General features: G+C 38.0%; 1 protein-coding gene across 2 annotated transcripts in view; it reads left to right on the top strand.

The window, feature by feature from the left end:
- Positions 1-20,323, top strand: part of ZNF280D (zinc finger protein 280D) — a 326,315-nt gene that overhangs the window by 81,105 nt on the left and 224,887 nt on the right. The gene's annotated exons all lie outside the window — the stretch shown is intronic.

Genomic DNA, 20,323 nt, shown 5'->3' with positions numbered 1-20,323 from the left:
CTCTCTCTCTCTCTCTCTCTCTCTCTCTCTCTCTCTCTCTCTCTCTCCCTCTCTCCCTCTCCCTCCCTCCCTCCCTCCCTCAATCTTTCTGTCTCTGTTGCATTTCGCTGTGTGTTTCTCTCAACCGCTTCTCCTGAAGATGGAATTTCCTTCTTGTGGATTGGTGGGGATGGGTATAGGAGTAGGCATAAACAAATTCAAACTTATATGACCACAGCTTGGCTAACTCAGGAGAGGAAAAGAGTTTCTCTCTCCATAGTCCATTTATAAAATCCAGGGGTAGAAGTTTGATATGGTCTAGGTCATATACAAACCCTCCAGAATATAGAGGTTTATGATTGACTAGTTGTTGAGTATATACCTTCTTGGAGGCAGGGACAGAGCCTCATGAATTGAGGGAACAGGTTGCTGACTAAAAGAAGTGTTATGTGGTGACAGGGCGTATGAGGAAGGGGAGTGTGGTGAAGGGGAGGCATTTACCAGAAGAGGGCAGAAAGGAATGATGAGCATACACAAACAATAATTGGTCCTTTCAGTTACAAGGTATGAAAACTTGTTCGAGTGTTCGCTCCATGGGGAAAAAAAGAGGAAGAATTTTTGTTGCTTTTCGTAGCCAAGACTTAGAGAGTAGTTCTGAACCTAGGTACATCCATATATACCTCTTAAATACTCCTCTCATTTGTTCATTAGACAGATATTAACTGAGTGCCTACTTTACGCAAGGCTTTATTTTCGTTGCAATTCAGGAAGCAAAATAGAAATCAAAGTCGATGCCTCCCATGTTGTAGTTTAGTGTCAAGGAACAGATTCTTAATATAAACTCAGGTAAGCAGGAGTGGGAGTGCTAGTTTCATTATACTTAGGGCATATCTAAAGTTATAGAGGGAAAGAATCTCAGGGAAATCCAAGAGGAGTTGTAATAGGGCACGATCTAATCCAGATTAGAACTGGAGGGTGGTTCTAGATCCAAAGGGCAATGCCTCTGGGCAGTGACTTTTTATATTTTCTCTCTATGCTCCACCATTTATGTGGTTCAAATAGTGTTTACACATCTCTTCCTCTGTCCAACTAAAAACAGTTTGTTTTCTTCAAGGTATATACTTCCAATGTAAATTCCTGAGAAAGGACATCTTTCTTAATAACTATCATGACATTTGAGCAGTTTCTTAGGTTGGGCTCCCACAGAAGCTGACTTGGAAACAAGGATTTGGGAGCTGGTAGTTAACTTTGGAGGTGGTTCCTGGCATCACTCTTAGGGGAGCAGGGAATTCAGACAAGGAAGGAAAGGAAGCTGATAAAGGATTCACTATTGAGCAGATTACTGCTATGGGTAACTGGATTTCAGTCCCAAGGGGGAACTCTGAAAGACAGTGTAGAATATTTCTCAGAGTTATCCCAGTTGAGAGGCAAAGAAGTTGGATATCTGTCCTCCAACTCCCATCTGTCATTGGCTCAGGGCTGGTTTGGGGCATTAATGTCCATGGGCATCCAGTCTGTCCCATTTCCCTTAGGTAGAAAGTGACAGGTGTTTATAGAAGGATGCTGTCAGCATAACGTGCATCCGGGAGTGTGGAGGGGATACAGGTAGGGAATCAGCAGCATCTGTTACAACCCTATTCTGGTCAAATCATAGATTGATGGACTTTGGGTCAGTGTGTAATCAGCTTTGGTTCCTATAAGGGTTGTAGTTATGTAATACTGAACGGAGTTTAATAGGCTGCTTTTTCAGGAGGGCTGTGGGCATGGCAGGAACTGTCGATTAACATATCTAGTTTAAAGAGATAAAAAATATGAACATACTTACAGTGGCAGATCATTTATCTGGAAGTCTAAAATTGTAGCATCCAAACAACGAAACTATTGAAAAGAATGATGGTTTAACCAGTGACAGCAAGAGTGTAACAACTATGTCACTGGAAATGCATGTGCTGTGATAATACTTAGTTATTGTAGGTTTAGGCACACACAAACTGTTTTTGAAGCTTTGCATTGCATTTATGCAAATACGTTTTATGTAGGCCCTAATCCATGTTATAGAGAAAAAAAAAATCGAGAAACTGCACTAATTACCTTCCTTCAGGATTTAGCCCAAAACTCTGTGTGGGCAGTGAGGGGCAGGGGCCTGAGGAGTGGTGTGTGGTGGGCTAGCATACACTGTTGGAGACTGAGCAGCATGAGAAGGGTATGCATGTTGCAGTGGCAGCCTGGAACAGGTGTCAGAGCGTGAATGGAATGAGGAGGGTGTTCACGTGGAGGGGAGGCAGCAACAATGGGAAAGTAGTGACGTACAGGGTTACTGGATAAGTATGTCAATATATTGAGGATAATGGTTGCCCAGACTCTCATTGTTGGAGAAGGTAAGTACAAAGGAGAAAACTAGAATGAACCCTGTGTTTTGGATTGGCAGTATCAGTGAACTCATGGATGTCAGTAGGTGGGGAGTGGGGGTAGATAGATATATAGATGGATAGATACAGTTGTAAGTGTACGTATACATACATATGTATATACAGGCATCCCTAGCTCTGTCCACCATGAGGGCCTGGAAACAGCAATATCCCAATAGCAATGAGGACGTTAAGCATCCACATCTTGTTTTCTAAATTCCATTCTCCATTAAAAGAAACAAGGCAGAGCTGAGGCAGGGAAGGTATGAGATGACCCTGGAACATCTTGTGTCAGAAAATAAGGAAGTGCTCAAAGAATGATGATGATGTTAAAAGAACAGAAAAGCCAGCTTCCAAAGGCTCCCACTGGCCAAATCTGGCATCATTTGGTTGTCCAAATAAGTGACAATATGGATTATAAAATTGAATAAAATAAGAATTCATGAATTCATGTTGATATAAATAAATGTAGGAAGGAGAAATTTTTTTCTTATAACTAGTAAATGTAGAAGAAATGATGGAATTTTAGAAAATCACTATTTGACAAGTATCATCATAATTAATTCAGCAAAGAAAATCAATGAGTGCTAAAACTAGTTGGTGAAATTTGATGAAAAATGGGATAAGGAACCTCTTAACAAAATACTTATTAATTAGAAAGTAAAAAAGTATGTTACAGAGGAGAAGCTTTATAGACACCACCTTAATCAAATGTAACTAAAGGCCCATTGAGGAGAGTGTCCTAAAACAAAATGAGTCACTTCAAAGCCAAATCTTTTCATCTCCAAGGATCAAAATTCCAGCCATCCCTGTTCACTGCCTTCCACATTCTCCCTCACCATCTCCTCCTCAAATGACCATCCTGACCAAATACCCTATTAGAAATAAAAATGAGATAATTTGATTCTGAGACTTTAATAGATCTCTTTTACTTTCATGGCTGCTTCTTTTTCACAAAAATTTTAAAATATTTTGAACGGGAATTTTGATGAATTCTTTTTTTAAAATTAATTAATTTAATTTTTGATGTGTTGGGTCTTCATTGCTGTGCCCAGGCTTTCTCTAGTTGCAATGAGAGGCGGCTACTCTTTGTTGCGGTGCATGGGCTTCTCATTGTGGTGGCTTCTCTTGTTGCGGAGCATGGGCTCTAGCTGTGCAGGCTTCAGTAGTTGTGGCACGTAGGCTCAGTAGTTGTGGCTCGCGGGCTCTAGAGCGCAGGCTCCGTAGTTGTGGGACACGGGCTTAGTTGCTCCATGGCATGTGGGATCTTCCTGGACCAGGGCTTGAACCTGTGCCCCCTGCATTGGCAGGCAGATTCTTAAGCACTGCGCCACCAGGGAAGTCCCTGAATTCCTATTTCTTGCTTAAGTTGTGGCTATATAATTTACAGGGAGAATTGTGACCACAATACATGAGATTCTGACAGATATTTCAAGATAAAAAAGCAGCTGGTAAAGTTTTGTAAGAATTGATAGCACTCTTTTTTTTAGATTTAATTTTATTTATTTTTTTATACAGCAGGTGCTTATTACTCATCAGTTTTATACACATCAGTGTATACATGTCAATCCCAATCGCCCAATTCATCACACCCCCACCCCCACCCCCCGCTGCTTTCCTCCCTTGTTGTCCATACATTTGTTCTCTACATCTGTGCCTCTATTTCTGCCGTGCAAACCAGTTCATCGGTACCATTTTTTCTAGGTTCCACATATATGCGTTAATATATGATATTTGTTTTTCTCTTTCTGACTTACTTTACTCTGTATGACAGTCTCTAGATCCATCCATGTCTCAACAAATGACCCAGTTTTGTTCCTTTTTATGGCTGAGTAATATTCCATTGTATCTATGTACCACATCTTCTTTATCCATTCGTCTGTTGATGGGCATTTAAGTTGCTTCCATGACCTGGCTATTGTAAATAGTGCTGAAATGAACATTGGGGTGCATGTGTCTTTTTGAATTATGGTTTTCTCAAGGTATATGCCCAGTAGTGGGATTGCTGGATCATATGGTAATTCTATTTTTAGTTTTTTAAGGAACCTCCATACTGTTCTCCATAGTGACTGTATCAATTTACATTCCCACCAACAGTGCAAGAGGGTTCCCTTTTCTCCACACCCTCTCCAGCATTTGTTGTTTGTAGATTTTCTGATGATGCCCATTCTAAATGGTGTGAGGTGATAACCTCATTGTAGTTTTGATTTGCATTTCTCTAATAATTAGTGATGTTGAGCAGCTTTTCATGTGCTTCTTGGCCATCTGTATGTCTTCATTGGAGAAATGTCTATTTAGGTCTTCTGCCCATTTTTGGATTGGGTTGTTTGTTTTTTTAATATTGAGCTGCATGAGCTGTTTATATATTTTGGAGATTAATCCTTTGTCCGTTGATTCGTTTGCAAATATTTTCTCCCATTCTGAGGGTTGTCTTTTCGTCTTATTTATGGTTTCCTTTGCTGTGCAAAATCTTTGAAGTTTCACTAGGTCCCATTTGTTTATTTTTGTTTTTATTTCCATTACTCTAGGAGGTGGATCAAAAAAGATCTTGCTGTGATTTATGCCAAAGAGTGTTCTTCCTATGTTTTCCTCTAAGAGTTTTATAGTGTCTGGTCTTACATTTAGGTCTCTAATCCATTTTGAGTTTATTTTTGTGTATGGTGTTAGGGAGTATTCTAATTTCATTCTTTTACATGTAGCTGTCCAGTTTTCCCAGCACCACTTATTGAAGAGACTGTCTTTTCTCCATTATATATCCTTGCCTCCTTTGTCATAGATTAGTTGACCATAGGAACGTGGGTTAATCTTTGGGCTTTCTATCTTGTTCCATTGATAAATGTTTCTGTTTTTGTGCCAGTACCATATTGTCTTGCTTACTGTAGCTTTGTAGTATAGTCTGAAGTCAGGGAGTCTGATTCCTCCAGCTCCGTTTTTTTCCCTCAAGACCGCTTTGGCTATTTGGGGTCTTTTGTGTCTCCATACAAATTTTAAGAGTTTTTTGTTCTAGTTCCATAAAAAAATGCCATTGGTAATTTGATAGGGATTGCATTCAATCTGTAGGTTGCTTTGGGTAATATAGTCATTTTCACAATATTGATTCTTCCAATCCAAGAACATGGTATATCTCTCCATCTGTTGGTATCATCTTTAATTTCTTTCATCAGTGTCTTATAGTTTTCTGCATACAGTTCTTTTGTCTCCCTAGGTAGGTTTATTCCTAGGTATTTTATTCATTTTGTTGCAGTGGTAAATGGAAGTGTTTCCTTAATTTCTCTTTCAGATTTTTCATCATTAGTGTATAGGAATGCAAGAGATTTCTCTGCATTAATTTTGTATCCTGCAACTTTACCAAATTCATTGATTAGCTCTAGTAGTTTTCTGGTGGCATCTTTAGGATTTTCTAAGTATAGTATCATTTCATCTGCAAACAGTGAGAGTTTTACTTTTTCTTTTCCAATTAGCATTCCTTTTATTTCTTTTTCTTCTGTGATTGCCAGGACTAGGACTAGGACTTCCAAAACAATGTTGAATGATAGTGGCGAGAGTGGACATCCTTGTCTTGTTCCTTATCTTAGGGGAAATGCTTTCAGTTTTTCACCATTGAGAATGATGTTTGCTATGGGTTTGTCCTATATGGCCTTTATTATGTTGAGGTAGGTTCCTGCTATGCCCACTTTCTGGAGAGTTTTTATCATAAATGGGTGTTGAATTTTGTCAAAAGCTTTTTCTGCATCTATTGAGATGATCATATGCTTTTTATTTTTCAATTTGTTAATATGGTGTATCACACTGATTGATTTGCGTATACTGAAGAATCCCTGCATCCCTGGGATAAATTCCACTTGATCATGGTGTATGATCCTTTTAGTGTGTTGTTGGGTTCTGTTTGCTGGTATTTTGTTGAGGATTTTTGCATCTATATTCATCAGTGATATTGGTCCATAATATTCTTTTTTTTGTAGTATCTTTGTCTGGTTTTGGTATCAGGGTGATGGTGGCCTCATAGAATGAGTTTGGGAGTGTTCCTTCCTCTGCAATTTTTTGGAAGAGTTTGAGAAGGATGGGTGTTAACTCTTCTCTAAATGTTTGGTAGAATTCACGTGTGAAGCCATCTGGTCCTGGACTTTTGTTTGTTGGAAGATTTTTAATCACAGTTTCAATTTCATTACTTGTGATTTGTCTGTTCATATTTTCTATTTCTTCGTGGTTCAGTCTTGGAAGGTGATCGCTTTCTAAGAAGTTGTCCATTTCTTCCAGGTTTTCCATTTTATTGTCATAGAGTTGCTTGTAGTAGTCTCTTAGGATGCTTTGTATTTCTGCGGTGTCTGTTGTAACTTCTCTGTTTTCATTTCTTATTTTATTGATTTGAGTCCTCTCCCTCTTTTTCTTCATGAGTCTTGCTAATTGTTTATCAAATTTATCAAAATTGTCTAGTTATCTTTATCTTCTCAAGGAACCATCTTTTAGTTTTATTGATCTTTGCTATTGTTTTCTTTGTTTCTATTTCATTTATTTCTGCTCTGATCTTTATGATTTCTTTCCTTCTTCTAACTTTGGGTGTTGTTTGTTCTTCTTTCTCTAGTTCCTTTTGATGTAAGGTTAGATTGTTTATTTGATATTTTTCTTGTTTCTTGAGGTAGGCTTGTATAGCTATATACTTCCCTCTTAGAACTGCTTTTGCTGCATCACATAGGTTTTGGATCGTCGTGTTTTCATTGTCATTTGTCTCTAGGTATTTTTTGATTTCCTCTTTGATTTCTTCAGTGATCTCTTGGTTATTTAGTAATGTAGTGTTTAGCCTCCACGTGTTTGTGTTTTTTACGTTTTTTTCCCTGTAAGTCATTTCTAATCTCATAGCATTGTGGTCAGAAAATATGCTTGATATGATTTCAGTTTTCTTAAATTTACTGAGGCTTGATTTGTGACCGAAGATGTGATCTATCCTGAAGAATGATCCGTGCGCACTTGAGAAGAAAATGTAATCTGCTGTTTTTGGATGGGATGTCCTATAAATATCAATTAAATCTATCTGGTCTATGTGTCATTTAAAGCTTCTGTTTCCTTATTTATTTTTACTTTGCATGATCTGTCCATTGGTGTAAGTGAGGTGTTAAAGTCCCCCACTCTTATTGTGTTATTGTCGATTTCCTCTTTTTTAGCTGTTGGCAGTTGCCTTATGTATTGAGGTGCTCCTATGTTGGGTGCATATGTATTTATAATTGTTATATCTTCTTCTTGACTGATCCCCTGATCATTATGTAGTGTCCTTCCTTGTCTCTTGTAACATTCTTTATTTTTTTATTTTTTTGCAATACGTGGGCCTCTCACTGCTGTGGCCTCTCCCGTTGTGGAGCACAGGCTCCGGATGCGCAGGCTCAGCGGCCATGGCTCACGGGCCCAGCCACCCCGCAGCATGTGGGATCTTCCCGGAACGGGGCACGAACCTGTGTCCCCTGCATTGGCAGGTGGACTCTCAACCACTGCACCACCAGCGAGCTCCATTCTTTATTTTAAAGTCTATTTTATCTGATACGAGTATTGCTTCTCCAGCTCTCTTTTGATTTCCATTTGCATGGAATATCTCTTTCCATCCCATCACTCTCAGTCTGAACATGTCCCTAGGCCTGAAGTGGGTCTCTTTTAGACAGCATATATTTGGCTCTTGTTTTTGTATCCGTTAAGCAAGCCTGTGTCTTTTGGTTGGAGCATTTAATCCATTCACGTTTCGCGTAATTATCGATATGTATGTTCCTATGACCATTTTCTTAATTGTTTTGGGTTTCTTTTTGTACGTCCTTTTCTTCTCTTGTGTTTCCCCCTCAGAGAAGTTCCTTCAGCATTTGTTGTAGAGCTGGTTTGGTGGTCCTGAATTCTCTTACCTTTTGCTTGTCTGTAAAGCTTTTGATTTCTCCATCGAATCTGAATGAGATCTTTGCCAGGTAGAGTAATCTTGGTTGTAGGTTCTTCCCTTTCATCACTCTAAGTATATCATGCCACTCCCTTCTGGCTTGTAGAGTTTCTGCTGAGAAATCAGCTGTTATCCTTACGGGAGTTCCCTTGTATGTTATTTGTCGTTTTTCCCTTGCTGCTTTTAATAATTTTTCTTTGTCTTTAATTTTTGCCAATTTGCTTAGTATGTGTCTTGGCATGTTTCTCCTTGGGTTTATCCTGTATAGGACTCTCTGTGCGTCCTGCAGTTGGGTGACTATTTCCTTTACCATGTTAGGGTAGTTTTTGACTGTAATCTCTTCAAATATTTTCTTGGGCCCTTTTTCTCTCTCTTCTCCTTCTGGGACCCCTATAATGCAAATATTGTTGCATTTAATATTGTCCCAAAGGTCTCTTAGGCTGTCTTCATTTCTTTTCATTCTCTTTTCTTTATTCTGTTCCGCAGCAGTGAATTCCACCATTCTGTCTTCCAGGTCACTTATCCATTCTTCTGCCTCAGTTATTCTGCTATTGATTCCTTCTAGTGTATTTTTCACTTCAGTTATTGTATTGTTCATCTCTGTTTGTTTGTTCTTTAATTCTTCTAGGTCTTTGTTAAACATTTCTTGCATCTTCTCGATCTTTGCCTCCATTCTTTTTCCAAGGTCTTGTATCATCTTCACTATCATTATTCTGAATTCTTAGTCTGGACGGTTGCCTATCTCCACTTCATTTAGTTGATTTTCTGGAATTTTATCTTGTTCCTTCATCTGGTACATAGCCCTCTGCCTTTTCATCTTGTCTATCCTTCTGTGAATGTGGTTTTTGTTCCACAGGCTGCAGGATTGTAGTTCTTGCTTCTGCTGTCTGCCCTCTCACTCTTTTTTTTTTAATTTATTTTTTTTGAGGTAACATTGGTTTATAACCTTATATATTTCATGTGTACAATATTGCAGTTCTTCTACTTAACAGAATTTACTCCCTGTGGTGAATTTTAAATGGCCACAAATTCTTTGCAGCGTTTCCCATCAAGAGGTAGAGTCTATTTCCACACACCTTGAATCTGGGCCAGTCTTGAGAATTTGACCAGTAGAATACGGAGACATGGCATTGTGTGACTTCCTAGCTGAGTTCTCAAAGAGGACTTGAAGCTTCTGCTTTTGCCCCTCTGGAATCTAGCTGCCATGTGAGAAACCCCAAGCTAGCCTACTACAGAGGTCATGTAGAGGCAAATGAGGCCCTCAGTCAGACATGTGAGTGAGACCATTCTGCCCCCCAGTCAACTTGCCAACTGATTAGAAACATATGCATCAACCCAACCAACCATGGAGAGCAGAGACAAGTCATCGCCAAAGAGCCCTGCCCAAAATGTCAACCCATAGAATTTTGAGCCTTTAATAAACCAAGAGATGAATTATAGCCTATGGGCCAAATTTGGCTCACTGTCCCTTTTTATAAATAAAGTTATGTTGGAATATATCCACACCTCTTTGTTTACATATTGTTTATGTCTCCTTTTGTGCTACAACAGCCAACTTGAATAGTTGTGACAGAGATTATATGGCCCACAAAGTCTAAAAATATCTACAATTTGGCCCTTTACAGAAAAAGTTTGCCAAGTCTTTATTTTAAGCCATGAAGTTCTGGGACAGTTTGCTTTACAATAATAGATAAATATTCCCTTTATAGCAGAAGAGCAGTCAAGTCCTTGCTTGAACTATAATTAATTTTTATAATTTCATTGTATACATGTTTGAAACCTGTGAAGGCATTTAACGTTATCTAGACCAAAATCTGTTTTCATATGAATAACAGTCTCATTTTTCTAAATAGAATATGTTAATAATGCTGAGCACAATATCTACTTTCTTGATCCAAGGCACTTTTTAAATTTAATAACCAGATAAAATCCAATATGGCTCTTTTCCACCCTCAGAAAATGTTTCATTTAAAAATTATTATTGCAGGCTTCCCTGGTGGCACAGTGGTTAAGAATCCTCCTGCCAATGCAGGGGACACGGGTTCGAGCCCTGGTCTGGGAAGATCCCACATGCTGCAGAGCAACGAAGCCTGTGTGCCACAACTACTGAGCCTGCGCTCTAGAGCCCGCAAGCCACAACTACTGAGCCTGCGAGCCACAACTGCTGAAGCCCGCACATCTAGAGTCCGTGCTCTGCAACAAGAGAAGCCACCTTAATGGGAGGCCTCCGCACCGCAACAAAGGGTAGCTGCTGCTCGCTGCAACTAAAAAGAAAGCCTGCGTTCAGCAGCAAAGACCCAACGCAGCCAAAAACAAACAAACAAAAAAATAAATTTATAAAAGATAAATAAAAATTATTAATGCTAAAGTGATTTTAGCTTGATGTCAGAAGTGAGCCTTGGTACTGTATGAAAGTCTTTCAAAGTGTAATAATTCACTGTAGAAAGCAACCTCCTAGAATTACTGCTACATTTTCACAACTTTTGCCTGATAGTTGGTTCTTATCTTTTTTTTTTTAAAGGAAAAGTAAAATATTAGCCTGTCTTCAACCTTCAAAGAGATGAGACATATTTTCTGACTTGTACAAGGTATTTTAAAAAACTAATTTTAAGGTTTGGCAGATCTTCTGTGTAATCCCAGTTTGCTGAAAAGTATGAATAGATTTCCACATGAGCTTGGGAAATATGAATAAATATAATGTGTAAAATACTGTCAAACCTATTTAACTGTGTACTGCAGAGTTTACTATCTATTCTTCTCTGCCTAAATACATGGACAATCAGTTAATACTAATTAAATGTTACTGTTTCTACAAACTATAAGATCTAATAGTAAAGGAAATGGGAAATATGCTGCATTTTTCCAGTAGCTGTGAAGAGACATGAAATGTACAACAGGGCATGAATGTACATGGTCAATGCTCCTGGGTCAGTTTTGAAACATATACAGCTCTGAAAGAAAATGCTGGTTAGAGAAACAATATGAAACTAGGTGCCTGAATTGCCGTCAGTATGAGTTATTATGATTCTGAAGGCTTAACGCTAGGTTGGCAATTGGACCTGAAGGACTTTCCTTCAAGATATTTTAGATTGTCCACTCAAATTTTGAGAAAAACTTCCACAGTTCCTAACTTGATCTCTGCCTTTTCTTCATAACACATATCCAATATTTAAAAATTATATTTAACAGCATACTTTCATTGTCCTTGAAGTAGAATTGTATGATTTTTAGGACTGGAAGAGACCATACAGATTATCTAGTCCACTTGCTCATTTTGCAGAAAAGGAAATTTTTCTCTTCATGTGTATATGTATTTCATCTCCAAAGGACCAATTTATATAATACCATTTTGCACATACCTAACAAAGTACAGAATGTAAATACTTTTGAGTGGAATAGAAATTATGTGCATTAATAATTTAGTGGAAAAATTGAAACTATTCTGGTTGTCTACAGATTATAAGAATTTGGGTCAGAGTCCCAAAAGACCAGAGATAAAATTCAAAGGGATCTAATTAGTTAATTAACTTAAAAAAAAAAGAAAAAATTCAAAGGGATCTAAAAATGAGAGTAAAGATTGAATTTGTCAGTAGCCTTGTGTTATGGTCTAAATCGTATACCCTTAAAATTTGTATGTTAAAATCCTAACCCCTAGTACCTCAGAATATGACTATTTGGAGACAAGGTCTTTACAATGGTAATTAAATTTAAATGAGGTGATTGTGGTGGGCCCTAATCCAGTAAGACTGGCGTCCATAGAAAAAGAGGAGATCAGGGGCTTCCCTGGTGGCACAGTGGTTGAGAGTCCGCCTGCCGATGCAGGGGACACAGGTTCGTGTTCCGGTCCGGGAAGATCCCACATGCCGCGGAGCGGCTGGGCCCGTGAGCCATGGCCGCTGAGCCTGTGCGTCCGGAGCCTGTGCTCCGCAACGGGAGAGGCCACAGCAGTGAGAGGCCCGCGCACCGCAAAAAAAAAAAAAAAAAAAGAGGAGATTAGAACACAGTTACACATAACAGGAGGGCCATGCGAAGACACTGGGAGAAAATGGCAGTGTACAAACCAGGGACAGATGCCTCAGAGCAAAAGAAACTTGTCAACACCTTGATCTCTAACTTCTAGCCTACAGAATTGTGAGAAAATAAATTTCTGTTGTTTACGCCACTCAGTCTGTGGTACTTTACTATGGCAGCCCTAGCAAACCAGTAAAACCATTTGCTGGTTTTACTAGCAAACCAGTAAAACCATTTTTACCTTGTAAAAATGTGGTACCCAGGGCTGAAGATAATACAGGTGTGACCAAATGACATGATTGACGTCTTTGTCATGGTGAACACTGTAGTTCTGTTGATGTCACGTAAGATTTTGTAACCTGTATACAGTTCAGATATTCCTGGCAGCTTCTCAGCTCAGAGTTCCATCCAAAGATACACATGTCAGACATCCAAAAATAGTTCGGAAAAAATGTTTAAATTTTATTAAAGTTTCTTAGAACACACACAAAATGACACAATATTCATAACACATGACAACACTTCCTTTAACATCTCTTTCTTCATCTAAAAAGCCTCCCTTGCCACAGCACTGCAGCTAATCCAATTTATTTTTCTTTTCTCTTTTATAAACTCCCAAACCCTCTCTTCTATCCAGCACTTAACTGCCTTTTGCCTTTCTAGTGCCTCCCCTCGTCTTTAGCATCTGACTTTTTTCTTGTGCAACTTTCCAAATTTTCCAATAGAACAATCAAATCTTTTCCTCATACCCAAGCCCCCAGTCTCTTGAAAAGGCTCAGGAACTGACCTTGCCAAACAAGAACTTTCCTTGGCTGAAGGAGGGAGGGGAGAGACTGTGAACAGTCAGACAATTTTTTTTTTCCTGTCAAAAATGCATTAAATTTGTTGGCAGCTGTTTTACATTTTTGCTGATATGTATTAAGTTTACAGTAAATGAAAATGTTTCAGTGTTTAGGTGTTAAGTGAAATTATCCTTATCCTGTTCTCAGGTGGGTTTTTTCAGTTTTAAATTCAATGCAAAGCTTTTCATTTCTTCCTGATAAGTTTCATCTTTTGGCCCAGTGTTCCAACATTCCAGGCTTTTTTTGAATCTTTTTTTCTTTCATCTAACACATGAGAAATTTTTTCTAGTTTTATGAATTCGATAGACTGGGACCACCAGCTGCGAATGAGTCAGCAGTATAGTGTGGCTGTTTTTATAAAGCTAACTATGATAGTGAAATATATTAATAGGTCTGTGACATCTAAGAGTTAGGAAAGTATCCCTCTGCTAAACTTAGAATTGGTCACAACCTTAAAGTATCATGCCAAGTTTGGGCACTGGCATTTTAATGCACATGTGAAATGGGAGGGAGGATTTGAGAGTAGAGTAACAAAAATGAACCTAAAAAATGAAATGAAATGTGGTTAAAGTCATTATGATTATTTAAACTAGAGAAGAAAAATTTTTACATATTTATGAAGAGGCTCTGTGGAGAAGAAACTCACCTATTCTTCAGTTCTCAGGGAGCCCAGGACAAAACAAGAGGATGTGGCCTTCAGGAAATGGGAAACAACATAAAATTCTAATAATAGAGGACTGTTTAAATAAATTATAGTGCCTCCATATAATGAAAACTATCATGAAACACTTGATGAAACATATATAAAAATATATAGTATAAATATATTAAATATATATATAAATTTTCCATTAGGAAAAAATAAACCTAGGAAGAAAGAAAGTGAAAAAAAAGTAAAATAGAGTAAATAATGGTTACAAGCCTAATTTCTTTTTTTTTTTTTTTTTTTTTTTTTAGCAATTTTACCTGAGGACGCAGCTAGGAAGGGGCAGAGCTTCTTTTATTAATTAATTAATTAATTTTTGCTGTGTTGGGCCTTTGTTTCTGTGCGAGGGCTTTCTCTAGTTGTGGCAAGTGGGGGCCACTCTTCATCACGGTGCGTGGGCCTCTCACTATCGTGGCCTCTCTTGTTGAGGAGCACAGGCTCCAGATGCGCAGGCTCAGTAGTTGTGGCTCACGGGCCTAGCTGCTCCGCAGCATGTGGGATCCTCCCAGACCAGGGCTCGAACCCCTGTCCCCTGCATTAGCAGGCAGATTCTCAACCACTGCACCACCAGGGAAGCCCAAGCCTAATTTCTTTAACATACAGAAAAATTGAACAATAAGAGAAAGATTAATCACCCAATAGAAAAATGTGCAGTGAATTCAAAGAAAATGTTTATACTAAGATGCAAATGGCTAATAAAAATAGTAGAAAGTTGTTCAACCTCACTAATAATTAAAGAAATGTATTTTATAGCGAGAACTAGATGCACCTCACAAAATCCTGTCAAAATAGCGAAGTTGAGAAAGTTTAATACCTAGAATTTTCAAGAATATAATTAAGCAGAAACTTTTTTTTTTTTTTTCAGATGTTGGGGGTAGGAGTTTATTAATTAATTTATTTTTGCTGTGTTGGGTCTTCGTTTCTGTGCTAGGGCTTTCTCTAGTTGCGGCTAGCAGGGTCCACTCTTCATCGCAGTGCGTGGGCCCCTCACTATCGCGGCCTCTCCTGTTGCGGAGCACAGGCTCCAGACGTGCAGGCTCAGTAGTTGTGGCTCATGGGCCCAGTTGCTCTGCGACATGTGGGATCCTCCCAGACTAGGGCTCGAACTTGTGTCCCCTGCGTTAGCAGGCAGATTCTCAACCACTGCGCCACCAGGGAAGCTCATAAGCAGGCACTCTTACACACCACTGGTGGTAGTGTGAATTGGTACAACTTTCTTGGAGAGTAATTTTGAAAGCATTGGTAAAAATTTTAAATATGCACACTCTTTGACCCAACCATTCGACTTCTAGAAATTTATTATACAAATATTCTTGCACAAGTACAGAAAGATACAGCTACAATTGCAGTGTTGTTATAGGGAAAAAAATACTCAAATGCTTATCAATTAGAAACTGCTTAAGTAAATTAAGGGTCATATATACTATGAAATTCTAGGTATCCATTTTATATTCCTATGCACACAATCATGGGAAGATGTCTTAGATAATAATGTTAGATGAAAAACAAATTTCAGAAAACATGTGTGATATGATCTCATTTGTGAAAAAAAATGTCTATATGTAAGTATGTGTAAGGCTGCATTCTAGACTGGTGGTCAGGGCTACACCCCTCAATAAGAGAACGGAGTACTCTCCTCTAGCAAAATTGATCAGTCTAAGAGAAAGTACTTGCAATTAGATTTGGGGTCCTATTCCTTCTACAGCAGAGAACTCATCAGTCAGCAAGCTTCACTTAGGCACACAGAGCTTCTAATTAAATCCGTTTTTTAGTGATTCTTTCAATATGAACAGAAAAGATTACTAGACAATTGAGGAATGCTTCCAACAAAGAGACCAAAACAAACAAAGGAACTAGAAAAATAAAACAAAACACAGAAACAGTAACTGGAGAAGAAAAAAAATTTTTTTAAATCATTAATAGCTTTAGCTTCCATGATACACAAAAGAATTTTCTTTTATAAAAAAAGGAAGGAAAGAAGGAAGGAAAGGAATGAAATAAAATGAAACTTTCATGGATAATAGTCATGGAAAAATTCAATAGAAGAGTTAGAAGGTAAAGTTGAGGAAATCTCCCAGAAACCAATAAGACATGGAAAAGAGGAAAGAAAAGACAAGATAAAATTATCAATCCAAAAGAGCCAATATCTGAGCAATTTAAGCTCCAAAAAGAAAAAACAAAAACAAAAGTGGAGGACAGAAGTGATCACAGAAAAACAAAATTTCCCGGAACAAAAGGAAACAAATTTCCAAACTGAAAGAGCATAAAGAACATAAGTGACCCAGACACTGAATGAAAAGTGATCCATACCAAGGCATTCCACTGTGGAATTTCAAATCCCCAGGCATGAAGAGAGAATCTTAAAGAGAAAAAAAACCACACAAACAAACCAGATAACATGGAAATTTTTCAGTTAATCAGAATGGCAGATATATCAACAGCAGTCCTGGAAACTAAAAAACTGTGGAGTAAGGCCTGCAAAATTCTGAGTGAAAATTATTTGCAACGTAAAGTTCTATACTTGGCCAAACTACCAATCAAGTGAGGGTAGTTTATAATAGACATTTTCAGCCATTCATGAGCACAAAAAATTTATCTTCCATATAGAGTTTTCCTGGAAGTTACCCAAGTATATGCTTCATCAATAAGGCAATAAAGGAAGAAAAATTGTTGGGGTTCAGGAAACAAGAGACGGAAACAAAGGTTGTTTCTTTTTTTTTTTTGATGTTTATATATTTATTTATTTGGTCGCACCGGGTCTTAGTCGCGGCAGGTGAGCTCCTTATCTGCAGCTCGCTGGCTTCTTAGCTGCAGCATGTAGGCTCCTTAGTTGTGGCTCCAGGGCTCCTTAGTTGTGGCATGTGAACTCTTAGTTGCAGCATGCATGTGGGATCTATTTCCCTGACTGGGGATCGAACCTGGACCCCCTGCACTGGGAGTGTGGAGTCCTATCCACTGCATCACCAGGGAAGTCCCAAAGGTTGTTTCCAGTTCAGATAGGAGCAGGATTATGGAGGATTCCAAAAGGGGTGTTATCACACACATACAAAACGAACTGATGTATTTAGCTGTACTGATTTAGGCTTTATAGTTCTGTTGGAAAGTTTGGGATCAGTTCCATAAAAACTAAGCAAATAAGGGGGAAAAATCCATAAGACAATTACCGACTCTAGGAAAAATAAAAGTTTTACTAGAAATGTAGCAGAGTGTATTAAATGACTAACTGAACAATGTTGATATCATTTATTTTGTGCAGCTATTTTTTTTAAACTTGTGATAAAATATATGTAACATAAAATGTACAATTTTAACCATGTGAAGTGTACAGTTAGTGGCATTAAGTACATTCACAGTATTGATGTCATTTTAATGTAAACACTAAAGGATGATTTAGTACAAACTGTTATATAACTCCAAGAGGAGAGGAAATACCTATGTGCATTCAGGGAAGAGTTTATGAGTTCTAAGTCCTTGTCTTCCATTATAGTAGACATTTTCAGTGTCTGAAATTTAAAACCCAGAAATAATCATAAAGGTTATGATTATTATTATTTAGAAATACAGAGATCTATTCAAAGAGAAACAATTAAGACAGTTGCAAGTGTCTGACCCTGAGGGATGAACATGGAGGATGGGGCAGAGTGGAGCAGGGACCTGCTGCTATTTTTCATATGTCATAGTGTTTGATTTTCAAACTATAATGTATATGTATACATATCTATACATATACACGCATATATATGTAATTTAAATAATATTAAATTCAAAATTTTAAGAATCACTGAAAAAGAAAGCAATTATGGTGCATTTTTAACTATAAAAGCAGGTTACAAGGCAATATATACAGAATGATATCATCAAAAAATGTACACAATCTATTTGCATAACAGAAAGATTAAAAGGAAAGAGCATATACCAAAGTGTTAATGGTGGGTATTTTTGTATGGTGGGATTATGGATGAGTCCCATTTCTTTTCTGGTTGGTCTGTATTTTTCAAGTTTTTTATAAGAAAAAGGTATTGCTTTTGAGATGAAAAAAAGAATTATCAAAACATTATGTTGGATATAGGTTTGGATATAGGCTGGATATAGGTTTAATTTGGTGGTAGGAGGGATTTAGTCAGGAACTAGAAAGCACTTAACTCTACAGGTAACTAAACGCTTCCCTGACCTTTCTTTCTGCAAGAGAGGATAAGAGTGTGCAGGAAGGGAAGAAGTCAGGAGGGAGAAGGGGAGTGTGCTAAAGGAGTTTCTTGCAGAGAACTGTGGAAAGCTTCAGGGGAAGAGGAAGAGGAGTTGCAACGATGTGACAGAACAATGGAAACTTGAAAAATATTTTAAAAAATTAAGTCTCAGAAACTTTGGAACCTAGAAATAACATGCCTGGCTTTCAGTCACGGGTTTGGAATCTTGCTGAAAACTCATTAAGAAGAAGAAATGAAGTCACTGGGCCACACACTGGTGTAAATTCAAGGCAAAAAGAAGAAAGGAATAGAGGGACAAAAGAAAAAAGAAATATTGTTGGCTGTGGTGACTTTTATCATTTAACAAGGCATGAGATTAAAAACAGGTCATTGCAGCCTATACAAAACAACCAGTATTTCCTGCGGGAACCCTGCCCTTGGCTACATTTCAAGGACTTGGGAGGTTTCTGATCAATTGGCCAAAATGTGATGGGAATGAAGAACTTTTCATTCCTATGGCTGTGGCTGTAACTAAGCAAATCTTCCTGATATCCCATCAATGGAACCTTGGACTTCTCATGAAAAAATTGCACAAATAAACTTTTAGATCTTCCCTTGCCTCATCTGCTTGCCTCTCCAGCCTCATCTATCACTCTGAAATTCCATCATCCTGCCACACTGACTATTTGCAATCCCCTAAAAATGCTAGAGCAGTGCTGTTAGTTGCCCACACCAAATATCATCTCCACTTTCTTGCTTTTTAACAGAATTTTGATTTTGTTGCGGGTAATTTTGTGCCCAACTTAAAAAAGGTAAAATAAATAAATAAAGGAAAACATTTATTTCTCAGCTTCTTTTGGAGTATAGACCAAAAGAATCTCAAAGACCTAGGACCTGACATCCTTGAACCTCTAGGTTTCCTTGTATATATGAAAAATAAAGCCCAACTTTGTTTAAACCTCTGTTATTTTTGTTTTCAGTTAAAGGCTGTCAAATGCAATCCCTCCCTTCTTCATATTTTTATGCACTATTTCCCCTGCCAGTTATGGTCTTTCTTCACCTGTGTAGCAGATGAACACTCCGACTTACCTAAAAGGATTACTTCCTTGTGAAGCTTTCCATGACCACCGCAAACTCAGCTAGTTACATATGCTTTTGTGCTCCCGTAACACTTTGTATAAAGTTCTCCTAGCACTTATCATAAACTCGTAAATTATCTGTGTATTGATATATCTCTGATATTTGACTTGGAACTTCTCCAGAGCAGGACTAAGTTGTATCTACTTTTGTTATCTTCTTGCACAGTCACAGACCCATGTAGGGGCTCAATAAATAGTTGTTAAATGAATGTTGAACAAACTCAGACTGTCTGGAGAACCCAAAGACCTGTTCATTTCCTGATTGTAAACGTATTCTCCCAAGTGTAAACGTCATGTAATCTTGCCTTCTGTGTCACAGACTTTGGCATCATCTAAAATACTGAAATGAACTATGTGGGTGTTCACTAACTCAAGCTGTATTAAAAGACAGTCATAGAAATAAACACCTTTTAAATATGAATTCTGTAGAAAAGGAGGGAAACCAACCATTCATTGAGCACTTACTTTGTACAAGGCATTGTGTTCTGAGGCGTATCTCATTTACCAAAGCAATTCTAAAAGACAGGCATTAATTCCACTTATCAGGAAAAGAAACTGAGGATACAGATATTAACTAACATGCCAAAGTCACAGCTAGTAAGAGACATAGTCAGAGAATGCCTTCTGACTTAAAATCCAGTGCTTTTTCCACTTTATCAAGCTGCCACTTATGTAAGAGTGAGAATGTAAACTTTAGAAGGCAATCTAGTATTGCTTTATGCCTACCTATAATCTTCCCTGTTCCAATTCAACCAACACATTGTGGTCAAATTCATGTACCTGAAACACAACTCTAATTATGACACTCATCTGGATAGAAAGATTAATGGTTCCCCATAGTCTAGTAAGAAAAGCCCCTAATCTGTGCTTCTCTCTAGCTATTCCACTGAGGAAACTGTGTTCCAGCCAGACTCTATCCTTTTGTTAATACTATTCCAGAAAACTGGACAGACATTTCTACAACATTGACATACTAAAATTGTACCTGCCATCAGAAACGCTGCTCAAATTTTATTTCTGCCATCAAGTCTTTCCTGATTTTACACAATTGGAATGGATCTTTCTTTTTCTCTTTACTCTCACTATACCCTATGCATATCACTCTTTATTTTTGCTAATAATTTTACTTTGTAAACCGTTTATTTT

This window comes from Monodon monoceros, unplaced genomic scaffold (genome assembly GCF_005190385.1).
Source record: "Monodon monoceros isolate NGI ecotype Baffin Bay Population unplaced genomic scaffold, NGI_Narwhal_1 Super_Scaffold_21, whole genome shotgun sequence".
Classification (NCBI taxonomy): domain Eukaryota; kingdom Metazoa; phylum Chordata; class Mammalia; order Artiodactyla; family Monodontidae; genus Monodon; species Monodon monoceros.
The sequence above is the reverse complement of the archived record's forward strand: the minus strand, read 5'-3'. Positions and strand labels throughout refer to the sequence as shown.